Source organism: Nanorana parkeri, unplaced genomic scaffold (genome assembly GCF_000935625.1).
Source record: "Nanorana parkeri isolate BGI_ZX_2015 unplaced genomic scaffold, ASM93562v1 scaffold337, whole genome shotgun sequence".
NCBI classification, from domain to species: Eukaryota; Metazoa; Chordata; class Amphibia; order Anura; family Dicroglossidae; genus Nanorana; species Nanorana parkeri.
In genome coordinates, this window is record NW_017306605.1 from 991,632 (window position 1) to 1,014,201 (window position 22,570).

The following is a 22,570-nucleotide window of genomic DNA, read 5'->3' on the forward strand; positions in this document are numbered from 1 at the left end:
AGAAAAAAGACACAGCTGGGTTTTTCTCCTTGGCGGCCGGGAGCAGGAGACTCCCGGGGCGCCAGGGAGAGTCAGATGCTTGGAGATCAGTGTCCCTGGTTAGCAACCAGGGACGCTGATCTCTCTGAAAGTGGCCGGAGCCAGCCCTAAGATCACGGCTGGCTCCGCCCAGCTGTCAGAAGCAGGCTGTCGGCCGCCCAGCTGTCAGAAGCAGGCTGTCAGAAGCTGAAGCTTCGTCTTTCAGCACGGCTCAGCGCTCGACTGAGCCGCTCGGCCGTGATCGGGAGCTGTACGGGCTATTGTGAATAGCCCATACAGCACCCCCTCGGTTCTCCTGAACCGAAGGGGTCCTGGTGCCGAAGCTAGCCGAAGGATCGGCCGAAGCTACGGCCAGATCCTTCGGCAGCTTTGTGAATAGACCCCTAAATCCTACTCATCACAGTGCTTGATTTTTTTCTTTTTAAAATAACATTAACTGTGTGGCAGCGCATGGCAAAGTGTTGTGATTGCCGTGTGTTGATACACTGTGTTGCAATTAAGTGTATGACTGTATTATTTTTATCACAACACACACCAACGATTTTTAGCATTAGTCGCTTATTTACAGTTTTGTGTTACTACAGTAATACTTCACTTTATAAATCATTGGTTGGACCCCATCTTGAGTATGTGATACAGTTCTGGTCGCCGACTCTCAGGAGGGAGTTGAGAGTTCACAGAAGGGCTACAAAATGAATTAAAGGGATAGAAATCCTGAGTTATGAAGACAACATTCCAGTGATACAAACAGTAACTTCACACGCGGCAAGAGATCCGGTCTATATATGTCCCCCTAATAGCACTTCATGACCCCTAAGTGTACCTCACCGGCTGCCCGTGATTCCTGAGGAGTATAGCGTGCTGTTCCCTGACGCGATCCCTCCATCTATTGTTGTTCGTGGCGGTTTACCTTCGATAGAATCAACCTCCTATATGATTTCGTTGCAGTTGCTTCATGTCATCTAGTTTTCGTTGCTTTGATTATACATCTGGCGAGGACATACATGTAAGCATCCAGAATACAGTTCTCCCGGAGATCTGCCTTCTTTCCCCTGAAGAAGCCCCTTCTTGGGGGCGAAACACGTAGGGACCTATAGGAGCGTTTACATCATCTGAAAATAAGTTACCGCATATCTCGTAACCGCACGGTATTGTCACCTAACGGTGAACCTGCATATTCAATATGTATTTTTATTAATTATATATATTTTTAATGATGACATGATTTTGTACTTTATTTTTTGGTTCTAAATTATGTATACAACAATTTAGTGAATAAATGTTTTTCTAAGACTTTTATATACGAGGTCTGGACTGGTTTCTAAAAAGCCCCTTTTTCTCCCCACTGGGTCCTTGCACAGCCCACTGCGGAAACAATCTGTTCCTTTGTAAACATTCATAATCTTAACTTATTCACCTTAGAAAAGAGGCGATTGAGAGAGGACCTTATTGCAGTCTTCAAAATCATCAATGGGGACCCCAATATTAGGAACAAACTGTTTAATCCTAAAACTGTATTGAGAACCCAGGGACACACCAAGAGAGGTGGTTCAATTTTAGAGTTTTAATGGGGTATTTCACTGTGAGAATAGTGAAAGTTTGGAATTCCCTCCCACGAGCGGTGGTATCTGCTGATAAATTCAAGAAACTAGGGATGAGTTTCTTCTTTCTCAGAATCTACAGGGATATGGGAAGTTGGAGAGCCAGTTAAATACACACACACACATACATAGTCGGAAAATTATATTTTTTAGTAATATTGATTTTAGAGTGTGTTTTTTTTTTAAATTCTTTATTTTCATTGTTCCATAATACAAATAAAAAACAAAAGGACAGAGGGTAAGACAAAATAAAACGCAGTGCATGCATCGGTACAATCAGATATTCATTAAGTGACTAATATCAACCAACGGCTATCCAAGGCCCAATAGGTGGTGTATCTATATGACACCTGGGTATCCTCGTATTCATAGCAGCCTGTAGTCCAGTAGGCCAGGCAGTTCGGTGCAGATCGTGGCGTGTCGGCGCCTGGCCCAGGGGAAACCCGATGGGCCCGACCACGACACTAACCACCCGCTAGTCAACTGTCAGCCATTCTGAAAACCAGTCAGATATGACACAAAGAGGAAGGGGTGGGGGGGAAAAGAATGAGAAAGGAATGGAGTGAGCATGAGTCATAATTGAGACACAGGGTGCGTAGAGATCAGGAAGGGGACCAGCAGAAACCCGGGCAGGTACCGGGGGCATCTCGCTTCAGATAGGGCGCGTGGCCCGGCATGTCCAGTTATGTCCATGGCATATTGGAAAGTAATCTCCCCAAACGGGGTATGGCAGTTACTCCACCATTATTGCACTATGCTCTGGAGAGTAGAGGAATTCTAACCAGTAGAACCAAGCCTTCTGGAATGCTTGGTCAGTATGGTGTAGAGTTCCTCCATCACCCGAATTTTGTCTACTTTGCGAAGCCACAGCCTCACTGATGGTTGGTCAACACTTTTCCAGCATAGGAGGGATGCAGGCCTTGGCTGCGTTAAGTAAGTGGATCAACAGAGATTTACAGTATCGGGTCCGGGATAGTGTGGACAGATGAAGCAATACAGCGGCTGGATTCCCCGACAGAGAGACCCCTGTGAGTTGCTTAGTAATCCGATGGACTGCATCCCAAAACCCCCCAAGGCTTGGACATGACCAGAAGATGTGTAAGATAGAGCCGTCCTCCCGCCCGCACCTCCAGCACAGTGGGGAGGTCTGAGGGAACATTTTGTGGAGCGTGGTGGGAACATAATACCATCTGGTAAGGATTTTGTACCCTGTTTCTTGTCTAGAGCTAGCTATTGAGGCTGTATGTGCAAAATGGAGCATAAAGTCCTTTTGGTCTTGGGTAAAGGCAGTTACTAGATCTCTTTCCCATTTTGCTATAAAGCTAGGCTCAGGATGGTCGGCTTTTAGTGTCAGGAGAGCATAGGCTTTTGATAGTCCATGGTCAACATACTCTCCGGCCACATACACACGTCCTCAAACACTGTCAGTTCCGCACGTATAGGGGTGGGGTTGCTAGACCTAGTAAGAAAGCTACGTAACTGAAGGGCCTGCCAGCGCAACAGGGGGGAGTTACCAGATTGCACAGTGAGTCCAAGCTAGTGAATTCCCGGAGAGGTCGGAAATGTCCGATCCGAAATTTGTTGGATACCACCAGCCGCGAGAATGAGCCGTCCTCTACGCCAGGAATAAAGGCTGGGTCCCCCATGACCGGAGTCGAGAGAGGGGGAGTCACTGTCTGGGAGTAGTGCAGTCATTCTTTTGAGCACACGGATCATGTTACCTGTGAGAGTGTTCTGTAATATCTCTCTGGGCAGAGGCTGCGTCGTCCACAACAGTCCCGGTAATGGGAGGGGAGACGCAGCCTGTTCTAGTTGCAGCCACCGTTTGTCAGAGGACACATTACACCACTCAAACGCTCGAGCCATGTGTACAGACAAATGATAGTGGATGGGGTCAGGGAAACCAATCCCTCCTCGAGTCTTGGGCAGTGCCATGAGGGATTTGTTTAGTCTGTGGGCTCCATTCGCCCAGAGAAAGGATGCAAATTCTCTCCGTACAGATCTCAAGAATGTCATAGGAATGTGTACTGGTAGGGTCTGAAATAGATAGAGTAAACGTGGGAGGATATTCATTTTTAATACACTGTTTCTACCGAACCACGAAAGAGTACGGGTCGACCATTTGGACAGGTTGCGTCGGATGTCCGATAACAATGGCGGGAAATTTGCCTCCAATACCTTAGTGACAGTGGGGGTCAGTTTCGTCCCCAGATAGGTTATGTGGGAGGAGGACCAGCGAAAGGGAAAGGCCGATTGAAGGCCTGCTATGATGGGTGGGGTCACCGTGAGGTTCAGGGCCTTTGATTTCCGGAGGTTCATTTTAAAGTTCGAAATTTCCCCATAATCTTCTAATTCACTCATCAGATTTGGGAGGGAGATCATGGGTTTAGTCAGTATGAATAGCAGGTCGTCTGCGTATCCAGCTATTTTATGAGTCCGTGGGCCTGGGAGTAATCCGGAGATGTCTGGGTTATTTCTGATTCTACAAAGTAAGGGGTTCTAGCGAGAGGATGAAAAGCAGGGGTGAAAGTGGGCATCCCTGTCTGGTACCATTGGACAGTGGGAAATAATCCGAGTGTGTGCTGTTAACCCGTACTCGGGCCTTGGGGATAGAGTAGATGGACGCTATCCATCTGCAAAGGTTGACTCCAAACCCCATCCTCCGGAGCGTCGAGAGAAGGAACGACCAGTCCACCCAGTCGAACGCTTTTTCTGCGTCAGTGGAGAGGAGTATGGTGGGGATGCATTTTTCCGTGGCGTGGTAGATGGCATTTAGCACCCTGACGGTGTTGTCCTTAGCGTCTCTGCGTGGTAGAAAGCCCACCTGGTCAGTGTGGATGAGTTTGCTGATACATTGTAACATGCGATTGGCCAAGACCTTCGAGAACAGTTTTAGGTCCACATTGAGTAGGGAAATTGGGCGGTAGCTGGAGCATAGGGAAGGGTCCTTCCCTTCTTTGGGGATGACTGTAATAGTAGCTCGTAGGGAGTCAACTGGGAAAGAGTGACCAGCGAGGAGTGAGTTATAAGCCTGAAGGAACGGCGTGGCAAGTTGTTCACTAAAAAGCTTATAATAGCGAAGGGAAAATCCGTCGGGCCCTGGTGCCTTGCGCGGTTTCATTTGACGTATGGCCGTCATCCATTCCGCCGCGGAAATAGGGGAGTCCAACTCAGCCGCTACGGCTGCGGGTAGGTGGGGCAGGTCTGAGTGTGTCAAACAAGCAGGAGCCTTGGCAAGGTGCTCAGGGTCGGGCTCAGGAGTCGGTGTGCCCTTCAGGATTGTAAAGTTCCAGGAAAAAATCCCGAAATCGGTCAGCTATTGCCCCTGAGTTCGATAGGAGGTTGCCATCACGCCCTGTGATGGTGGGGACAAAGGTCTGAGCCCGGGACTCCCGGAGAGCCATGGCCAAGGATCTACTGGGCTTATTGCCGTACTCATAGTACGCTCGTTTAACTCTTATCTGTTTGGCTTTGATCCTACCTAGCAGTATATCGTTCAGTTTCTGGCGTAGTGTCCATAACTCGGCTTCTACCGCTACCACGTGGGATTGTTTGTGGTGGAGTTCTAGGGAGCTTATTTGAGCCAGCAGTGTGGAGATTGTCTCCAGGCGTTGTCGTTTCGCACCGGTTAGTGTGTTTTTTTATCCATTTAATTGTATATTTTTTGGGGTTTAATATTGATTTGGCAAACATTTGCGCAATTATCGCAGGACCTACAAAATTTGTAGCATCATCTTTTTATTCTACTGGGCCTGTGCTTTCAGAAAATATATGGTTTGGGGGGTCTTTTACAAACGCTAGCAAAGCAGCATTAGGCAATCAAAACAATGGTAAAAATTGCAAAAATGGTGTGGCCATCTGAGGTTAAAAGCGTTCCAGAGGGCTTGGCAGCGAAAGGGTTAAGCAACAGTAGTGACATTTTAGTCATAGTACAGGATTATTAACATCATGTTATTTATTCAAGGCATCAACTGGGGATACTCCTATGAACTTCAAGTTAATTGTGCTTCCAAGTAATTCTTAAACACAGCAGGACTCTGGCAGGCCTGATTGTAAAATGTTTTAAATGAAGATGATTCAAACTGTTTTACATTGATTATGCAGGGGATGACATCTGTCCTATTAAGCAATGGAATGTAGATAAGTGCTGGTCCAGCAAGTCTCAGACACCTGGAACTTCTTTCTTTTCATTTTAGATTTCCACTGGTTTAGAACACACATTTATTTAACCACTGGACAGTCACAAAATGTTTAAAAGGGAAAACAAGCAAAATGTACTGATCTAATATTCTGCACTTTCAGGGCCGATTCACAGCTTGGCATTGCATAACCATGTGACCATGCATGTTACATGCAATTGTGTGCTGCAGTGCCATTGATTGTGACTGGTACCCCAATAAACCTCCAAAACACAGGTGGTTCCAAGGCAGTACAACACAATATATGGTGTCCTTTTCATTGTGCTGCAATAAAATATAGCCTGCTATATTTTAGCATGCATTGCTATGTGTTTCAGGCCATTCATTTTAAATAGGCTGTTTATTGCAATGGGGGTCAGTTCAGATCAGTGCATGTGTTCCAGTGCACAGTTTTTAGTGTTAATGGGCCCCTGTGGAGTTTATTGCTTTCTCATAACTGTAGCCAATCAGTTGCATGTACATTTTGAGAAAGTAGATCCAAACTCCAGTTATATAATGATTTTATATACCAACAGCTATTTGGAGAATTTGATTAATAATGGACTTTCTTAAATATGCAATGTATATTCATATAAGTAGGCTCTCGCAGTATCTACTTGTTGGTACCTCTAAAGGAGATTGCACAATCAGACTGTGGCTGAAATATACTTGTGGTTTGTCCATAAAGGGCAAACAACAGGTTTATTAATTGTGGGTCTCCCTAGCTGCATATATTTTCCTTTCCTTCACTCCATCACCACTTAAGCAAAATTAATAGTCCCTGTTTAAGCTCATAGTCACTCTAATCTAGTAATTACACAAGGCAATTTTTCTTTGTGGGAGGGAATGGGTCTAACATTTAGGTAGATATCTAATCTTAGGGTCAATAAGAAATGTTTTCTTTTTTTTTTGTGTGGCCAAATGAGCCAAACTCTGAGAAAAGGGCATGTAGAGAAAATGACACCACTCCCTCTCTGTGTTTCAGAAAGCGCAGTGCAAAGAGAAATTAGATGCTTGCCCAAGGAGTCTGTCCATGCTCCCAACATGTTTAGTCCTTTAATCATAAACAGTCACACTCTAATGCCATAATTCCAACAAAATCAACTTAGTTAGCTCCAGAGCATACCTTTCTGTCCCTCCTAATAACTGCTCTGCTGTAACCCATTTCACCACAAACGGGTTTAAAGAGGTGGGTACTTGAATCCTCCAGGCTGGGAGTTAGGTATGAGTCTAGAAAATAATAATTTTCATATTTGGAGTCTTAAAATGTTTTCTTGGAGCATCCATGTGTGGATATATGGATGCTGTGGTTTGTCCTAGGGCCAGGTAAACTTCAAAGGAATACACCAAAATGAACCAAAAAAAGGAGAGAGAAAGGGGAGATGGGACAGGCTTTATGTTATAGTAGCTTTCATGTATCTTTACCTTTGTAAAAAGATCAAATAGCTAAAAAAAGACTTCCTGATTGGCTTGTAGCAAGTTCACAATAAGTTGATAGCTTACTCTCCCAGGGGGTCCCATTTCTAGGTCTCCTGATGTCAGGATGGTAAAGGCACAAGTTTATGGTGGATGGAAAAAGTTTTCCACTTGTAGACCTGTGCAATGGCACAAAATTTGTTTTGGTTCATGTTTCCTTTTGGATTTCCTGTTATTTTGATTTTTGGGGTTTAGATTCGGATGAATCCAAAATTTTCAATAATTCCAGATGAGTTAAATGATAATTTGTAAATACATTTTCTTTGCAGCAAAGTAACATTAGAATTTTTTTTTCCTTTTAGCAGTCCACAGAAGCAATAAAAAAACAGTGTGTGGCTCCCCTCCCCCCCCCCATTCATACCAGACCTTTTAGGTCTGGTAGAAATTTTAGAGGGGACCCCAATGCGCAGAATACAAAGCAAAAAAGCATGGGACCCCCTGTAAAATCCCATATCAGACCCTTGATAAGAGCAGCAGCCTGAGGATTAGACAGGCATGCGCCCCTCTTCCTGCACTATACCAGGCCACATGCCCTCAACATGGGAAGGGTGCTTTGCCAGGGGGACCCCTTAGCAAAGGACTTTGTCCCCATGTTGATGAGGCCAAGGTCCCTTTCCCCACAACCCGGGCTCGGTGGTTGTAGGAGTCTGCTGGCAGGGGGGCTTATAAGAATCTGGGTGCCCCCTTTATAAAGCTGCCCCCCTTGTGAATGAGTTAGGGGAAGTCCTTACCCCTACTCATTCACCAAATACAGTAAGATTGTAAACAAACACACCACACCATAAAAAAATCCTTTATTTTAAAAGGAAACACAACACAGGTTTTTGACAAGTCAGCTGACACAGCTGATCAAAATTAATTACTCTCTGCCGCAAAATTACAGCTCTGACCCGAATGTCAACAAAGGGGCAGAGCGAGTTGTGATGTCACTGGACTTGTTCCACTCCTTTGTTGACAGTCACTGGACTTGTTCCACTCCTTTGTTGACATTCACCAGCAGAAAACACAAGATAGGTTTTTGACAAGTCCGCCGACACAGCTGATCCTGACAAACTCTCGCTGCAAAATTACAGCTCTGACCCGAATGTCAACAAAGGGGCAGAGCTAGTTGTGATGTCACAGCACTTGTTCCACCCCTTTGTTGACATTCGCCAGCAGAACTGTGATAACAACAACTCTGCTCCCGAATGTCAACAAAGGAGCGGAGTGAGTCATGACATCACGGGACTTGTTGAATGCAGATGTCATGAGTATGAAATGTGTGACAGGAGTGCATATTTAAGTACTTTGATCAAGAGTTGGTATCACCAACAGTACTTGTGTCATGAGTGGATATTGCAGAGAGTGACGTGCATGCTGCACAGAATCCAGTGATCAAAGCATGTAACACACAGATGGCAGGCATTAGGAGTGTGTAATGCAGTGCAGGGGTCAGGAGTAAGTAACACAGAGTTCAAAGGTTAGGAGCGCATAACAAGTAGAGTGTAATGATTAGGTGTGTGTATTACACAGTGTGTAGGCATCAGTAGTGAGTATTGCACAGAGTGCAGGGGTCAGGAGTGAATATTGCAGAGATTTCAGGGATTAAAAGTGCATAATGCAGAGAGTGCAAGCATAAGAAGTGTACAATACCATGCACGGGGTCAGAGGTGTGTGATGCAGTGAAGTTGTCAAGGATGTGTAATGCAATGAACAGGTCAGGGGTGTGTAATGCAGATAATGCACTGCCAGGATTGTGTAATGCACTGCAAAAGTATGTGACGCAGTGGAGGGGTTCAGGAGTAACTAACACACAGGCCAGTGTACAGACTACGCCACCCATGCAGATCTCCGAAGTACAGACCCTCCTTAGCTCGACCCCTCAGTCCATACCCTTCTTAGTACAGGACTACCCCCCTTGTACAGGTCAACCCCTTCCAAATCTGATCTGCACCCTTTCCTCCCTTAAACCCACTTAACAGACTGCAGACACAGCTGCAGTTTAGAGAAAGGGTATTGTAAGGTTTGGCTTCTGTGGAACTCAGCTGCGGATAAGTATTGCACAGTGGGTGGATTGTCATACACAAACCCCTCTCTCAAAGGAATACACTGAAACAATAGGTAGGAATAACTTATGCAACTGTATTAATTCATACAGGATACACCAATGCAGTTTTATCTGTGAGCCTGCTTATTAGTCTTGGCATGCTATTTGCACAAAGTTCATGGGCAATCTACTTTGCAAATATACTTGCGGTTTGGCAGTGCTGACAATCAGGAGTGTTTGTAAAGAAATAGCAGAGGATTCCTTGCTGGGAGAGGTGAGTTCAAGATTTCTCAGGAGTGATCATGCCAGCTGAATGAGATCAGATGCAGGCTCTTGATGGGGCTCTCTCTATGGAATCCAGAGAGGCTTTGTGGTAGGTAAGGTAGTGTGCACAGCTCTGGCACAAGTTGGTGGTCCTGGCAGTAAGGCTGAGAGGTCTGGCTGCTGCAGGAATGGTCAGCGTACCAGTTACAATACTGAGACGCCGACCATTCCCCTCCATGCTGTTTTATGCTGACAGCTGGGGCGGAGACTGCTAGTGATGAGGCAATAGTGGGCGTCGTTGGCGATCAATCCCTGATTGCAGCTGGATGATATCCTTACAGGTATGCCCACCTCTTGGCTGTGTCACATGACTGGAGCAAAGGAGTAGCTAAGGGAAGCCTCCCTTGGCTCTGACCTGCCGCTGATCTAGTCACTGCAGTGCCGTGGAAAGCAAAAATAATGTTCAGTGGTCAAAGCATTGAACTTACAGCACCCCTGAAAAGATGCCAGGCATGTGCCCTGGGTGCCTAGAACTGATTTTTTTCCCCTAAAGCCTTGATTCTCAACTGGTGGGTCGTGACCCAAAATTGGGTCGTGACCCCGTGTTCAGTGGGTCACCGCATACCTTCCACTTTTCTAGGTGAGAGGATCCTCAGCCCACCCCTAGCGCAGCGCTGTCAGTTCCAAGCAGCCATTCAACAATATGCTGCCCAGCGCCGAGTGTCAGCTTGAGGTGGGGTGGGGTAGGGCTATGGCCGCGAGGGAACTCCATTCATACATTCAATGCTCACAGCTCCCCCATGTCCTATAGAGGTGCCTGGTCTGGAGTGACTTCACATTCTGGCTCCCTGGACCTCTACAGGGCGCGCAAGGGAGCTGTACAAGCAATGAACATATGGATGGCGCTCCGTCACAGCACAGGAGCCCACATCGGACCCCAGGGGGAGGATCGACTCCAGTTCTCGTAAAGGTAGGGAGAATGGGTGGACCTTAAAAAAAATTAAAACATGTTTGGAGTGTGTATGTGTTTGTGAGCTTGTCTCTGTGTGTCAGTGTTTTGTGAGGGCCCATTTACACTGGTACCATGCGATTACCACTGTACCACGCAATCGCACCTACCGTGCATTCTGGTGTGGTACCCCAAACATACTTGCCGACATTGTTGGACCGCGACCACTCCTGACGGCAAGGAGAGCAAAAAATCTGAGAGATCATTTGGTAAACTCGGAATATAAGCCAAGTAAGGAGAATTCGATCATGCCCATGTTACCAAAAATAAAAGGAATGTACCCCTGCGGTAAATGCCATATATGCCCATATGTAGAAAAAACAAAACAGTTCCAAGATTCAGGGGGAATGAAATCATATCAAATCACACATTTCATTAATTGCAATACAGAAAAAGTAATATACATGTTAGAATGCCCCTGCAAGAAAATGTATGTTGGGAAAACAAAACGACAGCTACGCATCCGTATAGGAGAGCACTTAAGGGATATAAAAAATAAAGATATGGATAGCCCTATAGCAACACATTTTTTAGAACATCATAACTCTTCACCAGAAGGCCTGAGGGTAAAGGGGATCTATGTCTTAAACCTCCCACCCAGGAGAGGAGATTTTGATAAGATACTCCTGCAAAAAGAAAAAATGTGGGTATATAAGCTAGATACCCTTTTACCCGCAGGCCTAAATAATGAGATGAATCTCAATGTCTTTCTCTAAAAGAATTTAAGTCTATTTAAAATGATAAATATAAACGCCCCCTTTAGAAATATATGCCGATTCATTAAAAAAAATATAAAACCAAAAACATATAATTTCCTAAATAACCAACGGACAGCTTTTTATAGACACTTAGATAATGTTCAAATAGAAACATCTCTGCCGGTATGCATGCTTTTTGATTGAAAAGAAAAGGCAGACTTTGAATGTTTTTTACAGATAACTTTCATAAGCACCCTATTTGGAAACATACACCCTGGATGCAATCACAGAGCAGGTGTGAAAGGGCTAGTTAAGTATGCCTCACACCTGCCATCCAGAAGGTGCAGACGAAGCTCCGATGGGCGGAGCGAAACGCGTCCACCCTTGAGTGTGTGTTTCACATGCTATGTCACCCACACAAACGGCAGCTCCCTCACGGACCATAGAAATGACCTTGTTTCCTGAACAACGATGAGTGGAATTCAAACGTCTGGAAGTCACTAAACACATTGTATTGAAGTACCGAAAAACTCTGAGATATCGGAACAACCAGAGAACAACCAGCTACCGTAAATAGTGCTTACCTAAAGGAAATCCCTTGGTCCCAGGGAAAAAGGGAGACAATAAACGGACTAACCTCACTGAGGTATTGGAGAAAACCCTGGGATCTGGAAAAGTCACAGACGAATCAATTGCTGGTGATAATGTGGAACAAACTGAAGTCCCTGGACTCGAGAAAAGGAGGGGTATGAGACAGCTAACTGTGAGTATGGTCGACCGTTACACTAGCTCCATTGGTCCCACACAGGTCTCCCCCTTGCAATAGATCTAACACCAAGAGGAACTTCATTTCACTGGGAAAGTTTGAATGACTTTTTGCAACAAAGTAATTGAGACTTTTTAAAACTAATTCACTCATCGAAAGGGTTGAAATATTGAGACCAGAGCATATATATATGAAGGTAGTGGACTGTTTTTTGCCTCAAATTGTACCGATCATAGAGACTTCCTTTCCTTCAATTACAGACAAACAGTCCCTAGTTCATTGTATTTTCTATGCATCAGATGCCACGAACAGGTCAGACCTATACCTCGAAGTAAAATTACAGCTCAGATTTCCCCCTCCCTCCCCCCCTCCCCCTTCTTTTTGCTGTATTTTTTACATCTTCAAAGAGGGGAAAAAAAAGTACCGAGAGGGCCTAAAAGTTACATTGGGAGAATTCCCTCTTTAGAAATTTTGAAGATAGTAATTGCCGTAATCTGTGTGAGTGCATAGTATGTATGGAAGAATGCTTGTATGAATGTTATGGACAACATTGTTTTTTATATGTAGATTTTGCTATAGAAATGGAGTAACAGGTGCGAAAAATATGAGATTTTGTAACCAATAAAGTTTATACTTTTACAAAAAAAAGGTCTCGGTCTGTTTAGTAACCATCTCTCACAGTGTCTTCTCCTTTGAGAACACTGTTACCATTTTTTTGTGGTACCCCAAACACACCTCCCACCCACAGTTCATACGCCCGCACTGGAACGTGCGGTACCCTAATGCCTTGCGTTCCATTGCAGTGCAACTTGGGGCGCGACATAATGACCTCCTGAGGCTACACAGGTTGAGAACCACTGCCCTAAAGTATGCTATATGATGTTGCTTTTTATTTAGTATTATATTATAGGAAAATAACAACCAATGCACAAAATAGCATGTTAGTGGATAAATCTAGAAGAATTTCTGAAGGTCGTGTCACTTGATAAAAACTCACACATTTCAATCTACATTAATGTCTATAATAAACTGACCTAGAAAAGATAAAACAAGAGAAATTCTGTCCTAAAAAGAAATGCAACTTTAATAATAACCTAGTTATCTACTTTATTGTATAGATTTTCACAACATATAGTATATTAAAGACAACCTCAAGATGTAATCTGGCTGTAACCCCCTACACAAGAAATGTATTCTTGAGGATCTGACCTGCCTATGTTTATTGACCTTGGTTTTCCTGGAGGTACCAAGAGTAATAAACACATTTTCTGCCTCATATTTCCTGACTTGTCAGTGTCCTAGAAAAGGAATTGTAGCTGATATTTGTCTTTCAGATTTTTTTTATAACAGTCTAAGTGTTTAACAAATTATAAGACAGCAAACTTTAATTGTAGATTTGGGATGTGTCTTTTGTAATTGCTTGATTATTTGAATTATTGTTCTTCGGGAAAGTCATCATGAACTGTGCATCACAGCATTGTTTTCTTGTTTTGTTTAAGTTTGTGTTCTATATAATCATTGTCAATTTCGGTTATTAAAGGGGTGTTTGCAAGTTAAAATGCCTAAACAATTTAACTCAAGTAACTTTACAATTACAAAAAACAATTAATTAGCCTTACAGTCAGTAATCTACATTCACACCAGACTTTTATTCTTTATTCTTGGGTAGATATGGTGGAAAATACCAAATAATATTTAAGGAAAACCAAGATTTATGCACTAAATGTAAACATAGCAGCTTTTCATTTATCTCACACACATTTAACGGGAACCAAAGAACAGAGCCAGGCGGCTGGGACAATGTAACTCCTATGTGCATGCAACATCAGTGGCTGTCTAGTAACCTAAGAAGATGTTTGTGGATAGTGATGAGTAAGGATGGGCTCAGGCGTGTTCGCAGCTCCATGTGCCGAGCCCGCCAATCACAGTCACTGAGACATTTCCCGATCTCTGCAGCTGCGGACTGGGAAAATGTCTCAGTACCTGTGATTTGGCGCTGCGCGCTGTCAGCTACCTGGCGGGTTTCCCCTTTCGTCCCAAACATTTGCATCTCGGGCATTTCCCATCCCACAGCTACACGTCACAAAGCAATGAGGAATGCCCCTGGCACAACTTGTTGTGTCAGTGGCAGTTTTGCATGTGCTTTAATGAACTTGGTTCACACCAAGCCCCCGCATACCACTAGTTGTGGAAGCTGAAAAGAAGCAGCAGCATAGATGGTGTGTCGGGGGACAAATCTGTAACAGGATCCTGGATCCATCATCATTGGAGGACTGCACAGTGATGAGCAGGTGTGCCGTAATGTGCAAGAATGCTTTTGATAGAGAAAATGAAAACTTAGCTCACTGGCAGAGGCGGCTCCCTAATTAGGAAAATTAGGCGCTAAGGCCTCACGCTCACAAGGGCATTGTGGCCGCCCAATTTACCTAACACATTACAGGGGACCTTAGCGCTGCTGTGAGCAGACAGCAATAGGAGCCCTGTCACATCCTAGCGTTCATCGCAGCCGGCGAACATCTCATCTCATCATGAGATGTTCGGCGGCTGCGATGCACGCTTGGATATGACACGGCTCCTAATGCTGTCTGCGCACAGCAGCATTAAGGAATCCTGTCACCTCCTAAGGGCGCTGTTGGGGGTCCCCCCAGACAACTCTCCCCACTGCAGACTCAGCGATCTGCGTCAGAGGAGACACACAGCTGATTACAGACTGTAAGGAGAAATATCTGACAGTCTGTGAGCTTCCTCCCCCATGCTGTCTACTCACCCCTCTGTGCTCCTCTCCTGCTGTCAGCCGCGAACGTCCCATTCCAGCAGCTGGCAGCAATTGCCAGCCTGTTATTGGCTCTTTTACATTGCAGTAGCCAATAACAGGCTGGCTATTGCACCTGCCTGCTGTCAATCAGCAAAGGAGGACCTGATGGAGAACGTTTTCCTTCAGGTCCCTCCTCTGCTAATTGACAGCAGGCAGTGGGTGGGTGCAATAGCCAGCCTGTTATTGGCTATTGCAATTTAAAAGAGCCAATAGCAGGCTGGCTATTGCTCCCAGCAATAAAGTAAAAAATAAAATAAAGTTAAATAAATTAAAATTAATAATAAAAAAAGTTAAGTTAAGTTAAAAAATAAAGATATATAAACTAAAATTAAAAATACTCCTGCTGTCAGCCGTGATCAACCCCATTCCAGCAGCTGGCAGCAATAGCCAGCTTGTTGTTGCCTCTATTAAATTGCAGTAGCCAATAACAGGCTGGCTACTGCACCCGCCCACTGCCTGCTGTCCTCCTCTGCCGATTGACAGCAGGCAGTTTGGCAATTGCTCCCAGCAATAAAGTAAAACATTAAAAAAAAAGTTAAATAAAACTAAAAATTAAAAATTTAGAAAAAGTTAAACTAAAAATTAAAAAAAGTAATTGTTTTAAAAATAGAATGTCGTTTACTGTCCCTGTTACAATGGTTTTACCAGACCATGATGTGATGAAACCCTTTAAGAGCAACACAGACCAATTTTTCTTTTTTTTTTTTGTAAAATAGGGGAAGGTTAAACCCTCTGTCAGAATTTATTTCTGTTTGTCTTCCTTTTACAAATGGTCCTTCACTTCTTGTCTGGTGAATCTGTAGTCACCAGGACAGAAAGGGAGGGTAAATCTTTCTAATATAGCAGTAAAAACCTGAAGCGGTTGTAACCCTTCCTCAAAAAAAATAAAAAAATGTTTTGGATGGACATACACTTTGAAGGCAAAAATATGGGTCTAATGTGAAACATTGTCAGAAAAGTAAACCTAGCTTTTAAAAATAATTTTTCTGTTTCAGTCGTCTGTCCAGTTTAAGGTCACTTTTTTTTAAATGCGAGGCATCCTTTGCAATAGAATTTGTTTTGTTGGTTTTTTTGTTCACAAACTTTCTGAGGCTGGGTTGACACATCTGCATTGTGTTAACATGTGTTACATTGAATGTGTGTTGCAGTAAGGCAGTCCATTCATTAAAATGCAGTAGTATAAAAGGATGAGAGGGGCTAAGATCTTTAAAAGTAAGTATGCAATCATTTTACTAGGAGTTTATTTCATTGAGTTTAATTGCCTCATTGTAGCTGCACTCCCATCTGAAAGGAAAGGATCCCAAACTGCAGGAGCAGCCTAAAGGTGCCCATACACTGCTCGATTCTCGTACGAGAATCGCGGGAAATCCTGCGATCGTACGAGAATCGAACAGTGTGAATGAAGACGTGCAACCGTTTCTACTGTACGGTCGCACGTCTTTTGTCTAAGGAGCATGTTAGAAAAAGAATCGTACGATTTTCGGCTGGTTTGAACGGTGCTCGGGAGACAAATGCCGAACGGGCCGGTGTGCGCACGCGCACACTGCCCGTTCCGCATTGCGGTCATCGGAAGCCCGCCCCTCAGGGGGGCGGGCTTGCGATGATCGAGAGTGCGATCTGCCTGTCCAAGATGGGCAGATCGTACGTTTTTTTAATCACTTTACAACCATAGCAAGACTAAGGTCTTGCGATGGTTGTACAGTGTATGGCCGCCTTTAAAGAAGCAAAGAACGGTGACACCACAAAGCAGAAGAGTCCAAAATGTTTTATTGATAGAGATAAAAAAGCATTAAGTCAACAAGTGCCAGGGTCTAACACAATCCTCCTTCATCAGGGCTACAAGAATAAATAAAACACACATATACACATATATATATATAAAGATACATGTAAATTGCAATATAAATGAAAGTAGAGCTCTACATTGTTTTTTTTTTATCGAAGACAAGATAAAAATGCAGGTACATATACATGCAGGTCCATAAATACACAGATCTACATAACGATTCATACAATATAATCACAAACTGTGAGCACTAGAGTATAGCTATAATGTTAACGTCAGGTCAAATGATAATGATAATGCTATCAATGCCACAGCATATCATTATCAACACATTCTTCACTGAAAAACAAAAGTATCAAAGCAGCACAATGCATGTTAATGTGCTACCATATGTTGCAGTTGCAATGCATACCTAATGGCCTGGTGCTTTGGGATGCCAATAAGAATGAATGTCACCACAGTGCATTAATACATTCAATAACCTAGTGCAACAGTGTGAACATTAAAGGGCCCATTCAGACTTGTTTGTTCTTGTGCATTGTGTTAACACAAGTTTTGCCAGGCATTGAGGTGCAGTGGGTTAGGGCAGGTGATTCATTTGAATGGACTGTCAATGGACAAGACCATATCAAAAATGAGATGCAGCATTCCATGTGTATCAGAACTGCATTGTCTTAATGTGCTGGATGCCATTTAAAATGAATAGCTCTAAGTACGTCCCATAGGTGTGTTTTGGTAATACGTTTTTTATAGCTAAAGGCAGATGATGCACATTTTGTTATTCCAGAACTGAGACTCTCAGGTGATGAGGATCAAGGAAGATCCTCTCATTTCCCCAGTCAGTCTGTGGAAGGAGGAAGGACATGCTTGGGCAAACATCATTTTATCTGAGAAGAGAAAGGTAAGATTCCACTATAAAGTTGGCTAACATTCTTGTAGTTGACCTGAAAAGAATTGTATTTAACTAAATTGAAGTGCATCTTAAAAAGAATTCTCAAACTGTTTTGCATACCAAAATACTTTTCTCGTTTCTTTTTTTCAAGGACTTTTTTGGTATATTGTTATAATAAATATCCGGGTTGTAATCTTATTATACACAGAAAAGACTTGGGGCCCATTTACATTGCAGTAACATTGAAAACTTGCCTTGCTGAATGAATGACACTCCAATGCATTAAGGCTGGTGCATTGGCAGCTCATTCATTTCAATAGTCTGCCTTAATGCAAAGCATGATATTGAGTGACATAACAGACATTGGTGCACCGCAAAAATGTCAATGGGAGTCATTTTTTTATGCAGGCAATTTAAAGCAAATCAGTCACCAAACTAAAAGCCCCAAAAGATGTCCCTGTCAAGAAGAAAATAAATACTTACCTGCTGTCCTGCATACTGAAAAATTATCCATTGATGAGAAATCACCGGCTTAAGTTTCTTCAGAAATTGACGCTTCAGTCCTATAGGTGTCATAAGGGTTGGCATGAGAAACCTCTTAGCATAGCCAGGAAGAAGGAGATCAACGTTCCCAAAGTGTGGGTTTCTGGAAAAACTTAAGCCATTAAGTTATCATCAATGGAGCACAATGGGTGTCAGTAAATTATTGCATACCATTGTTTAATAACAAATGTTATTGCTAATATTCCAACTAAAATACATTCACCTATTTATTCTGATTACAGATTTATATAGATTTTGACATTTGATAATGGTATATGGTTGAAAAATGGGGGGTGTGCATTGTTTAAGTGGTTAGGCTTTATCTCATAACATGCACAAGTTCAATTGCATTAACTAGTTAGGGAAAAATCATGATAAAATCACTCCATATAAAATATTGTAGGTTTTTTTTTTACATAATTTACTGAAAGCTGGAGCAAAAATTATATATATATTATATAACCCGCCAATGCTGCAGTGCCGTCCGTCCGTTTTTTTACAACGGGCGGACGGCAACTGGTTAACTGCACATATTTTAAATGTGCAATTTGGCAATGAGCAAAAATATCTCAGGTTATTATCAAACTACTTCCTTTTATGGGGATATCCCACATGTGTGCTTTTAGTGCTAGTATTAAGCTAGCATCAAGATGTTGAACCCACATTTTTTCAGTGACGTGGGGAAGATCTGGATCCTATATCAGGTTTTTATTGATGACTGTGTGTATGTTGAGGGACATTCACTTACTTCCTGTCTCCCTGACCATTGTCACTGAGATGAGATGTGAGGCAAAATATCCTCAATGTGAGCATATACAGTGCTAATATAACCACAAGGAAGAGCTAGAAACTCTGTTCGATTTTTGTGGATATTTTGCTATTTGTGTTACTGGTGGGGCAATTGTTTCCTCTTTCTGCCCCAGTGAAAAGTGGTCATGTGAATTCTTGGCAGGAAATAGACAAGTTATCTAATTTATCCCTTTTGTATAATTACTGTCTATATTCACAGTAAAGAATTTCTAGTTCAGTGACCACCATAAGTGAGATGGAAAGTTCGGGAAACAGACATCAATAAAAATATTAAAGCTCAATGGAACCTTCTGCTGAAATCAGATACATACATTCCAGGTACATCAAACAAAAGGTGTGCAAAGTCTTTGTTTTCTGCTCATGTTAATGCAGCTTTAAATATAAAAGTATGTCCCCTGCCAGCAGCTGCAGAGTGGGACCCTTGATCTTTGTAGGGAAGCTGTGGTCTCGTGGCAGAGGTCTGATCAGTTCCTTCTGGGTCAAACATATAGCTCTGCTATCAACAGAGCTCATGCTCCTTGCTGATTGGGGAGCTAAGAGTCAACAACGAGTTGTCAGACCTCTGCAAAGAAGTTTAATGTTCTGCAAAGATGTTCAATTAGCATATTCAAAGATATCAATATGTAGAAGCAGTCATTTACATGTATCCCTGGAGTTTTCCTTTCCCCCCCCCCCTTTTTGTGGGAACTTGATTCCACCCCTTTCCTATTTCTTTCTTTGATCCTCCCATTTCCTCATCCCTTCTTTCATTTCTCAAGTCCCCTCTCTTATCTTTTACCTTTTTTGCTCTACTTAGATCTTTACTCTCACCACAGCTTGTCGATCTGGCAGGATATAGTAGTAATAATTAGACATGTGCGATTCGGTTCTTTCCGAAATTCGTTTTGGACGAATTTTTGGAAATTCGGAGATTCGGATGTATCCGAATTCCAAATTAAAGCTAAGACGAATGCAAACGAATCCGAAATTCCCGATTTCCCAAATTCGTTATTAAACGAATTTCGTTGCAGCAAAACGACATTAGGAAAAAAACAATTACAACAGTTACCTTCTCCAACAGTTCCTTGGTTAAAGTACAGAAGCAATAGCGTAGAGGTTAGGGGACAGGTTTGCCATTGTTAAGGTCGCAGGTTCTAGTCCCGGGTAAGGTAGTGGATAATAAAAAAAAAAATATTTGCTTTTGAATTGGCATTCTCCTATTGACCTAAATGACTAAATGTAATTTCTCATTTTGCTATTGGACGAATTCCGTTGCAGCAAATTTTTTTTTTTTTTTTACAGTGTGCAGAAAATGAAAAAAAAAAGCGTGAGGTTTCCCCCCAATTAGCATCGGGGTACCCCTTTAAATAAGGGGGCACCCCCCGCCCCGCCCCATGTGAATGAGTAAGGGGTATTGGTACCCCTACCCATTCAGTAAAGGGTTAAATGAAATAGTTAGTAAAAAGTCCAGACTTTTGACAAAATCCTTTAATTGAAAAAAAAAACAGTCAATTTTCGACTATTCCTTTAATAAAAATTAAAAAAAATGGCTCCATCGATGTAATCCAGAGTCAGGATCAGGATGCAGGACCCCCGCCGACATGCCGAAATAAAAAAAGACTCGCCGCAGACGACCACCCGACGAAAACCAGAAGAAAAAAAAATGACATTCAGTCTGTGTCAACAGATGGGCAGAGCGAGCCATGACGTCACGGCTTGCTCCGCCCATTTGACATTCTCAGCCGTCAAATGCTATATATTGCATTCATATATATCAACTGCTTCTATTCTTAAAGTACAGGAGCTATAGAGTACCGGGTAGAGTATGGGCTTGCCATTGCTAAGGTCCCAGGTTCAAATCCAAGGCAAGTCAAGTAATATTTAAAGTTTTTTTTTTTTTTCATAAACTAATTTAGTCCAAAACTAATTTAATTTCGGACCCAAAAAACGAAACGAAACTAAACGAATTTTTTTTGGTTTGTATCAAAACGAAACACATTTTTTGTTTGTTTCAAAACGAAACTAAACTAAACGAATTTTTTGCTGGTGCACATGTCTAGTAATAATAGTAATATTTCTCCCTTGAGGGACATTCACTCACCATTAAAGCAGTTGTAAACCTGTGCCATCCTGCATGGGGCTTTGCATTCTTAAATATGATGGCACACTTACTTTACAAGTCTGTCCAGCACTTTGTAAGTGATCCTTTGTCCCCTGCTACCTTCATCACTTCTTTGTTCCATGGGAATCCTTTTCAGCCGTTGGGTGGCCACTGGTGATGTAACTCCTGCACGTGCACATTCCTACTTCCCCAGTATTTTTATTTTTTATTTTGAATACTACTGATTTAACTTATGCTATAAATGACACAGACTCAAAAGTTTTCCAGTGACTTGACTTGACTTAGTTCCCCCACTGGAACTAATAGCTTTATCTGTAATTTCTGAAAATCTAATAAAACATTATTTAACAGACTGAAAGTTCCAAGGTTTGACGAAGTTCCACTAGAAGAGGTATTATATCTAATAGCCATGGAAATCTAATATTCTTTATTTAGAAATAAGCTATATACAATCACATAGAAAAACACAAAAACATGGCACATAAAATATTACTAGGAAGGGGATGACGGGGCCACTGAGAGGTTGCACAAATACATTACTTCTTTCAGACAATATACATGTAGCAAATAAGCCCAGATTAGATCAATGATTTTTCTATCATGAAGACCTGGATCAACCTTGTCATGCAAACATACTGATGAGAAACAGTAATTGAAATCCAATACAATAATCCCTTGTTTGCCTGAGGAACAATCTGATGCATTGCTGTGTATGCTATTATGAATAGCCTTTCCACACTTTCCCATTTCTCTGATGTGATGATATTTATTATTTGTATACAATATACGTGGCCAGACAACATTCTGGAGTGTATACAGTATTTAAATACATGCAAACATTGATTTTTTTTATATACCGTGAGTGCTAGGAGTATAATTGTGTTCCAACCAATAGACCAGCTGCAACAAGGGAGAGACTTGCCTTTGCCTCCTATATCTGAGGACTCTGTCGTTATATGTGATTTTAACCTACAATCTCGTAAGTGCATTTGTTTGTGTGTTCTGGAAGAATAAACATTTTTACTGCACTTAGGCGCCCTCCCCTTTCTTTCTCTACATCTTTTTCTCCTTTGAGACATCACAGGGGACACCACCGCCAATGCAATGGTGTAGTGTGATTTGAATGAAAAGGAAGGGGGGGGGGGACTGCAAGGTTTTGTTATTGTTTCATAGAAGTAGTGAAAAGGAATCTGAAATAACTCAACTCATCACCCAATTTTGCCTTTTGTTTTGCCATCCAAAACACAATTGTCTAGGTAAAGGGTTCCCTCTTAAAAGAAATTGCAGTGTCATTGCCTCCTCCCATACAAGCTTACAAGCTGTTCTGTGCAAGCTGTAGTCAGAGATAAGGAGTACATTTGTCATTTTGCTGCTATTTAAAGAGTTGTTTAAACTAAAGAAACAAAGCTGAACAGAAAAGCTAATGGGAATTTGTGGATCAGTTTTCTTTAGCATGCAAATTCAGCTTTTCCTATTTCTACCAACTGGGTTTCTTCCCATGAGGTACTATGGTACATCTCTACAATGTTACAAAGCTGATGGGAAGCTGTGGTGGTGAAAATTAAT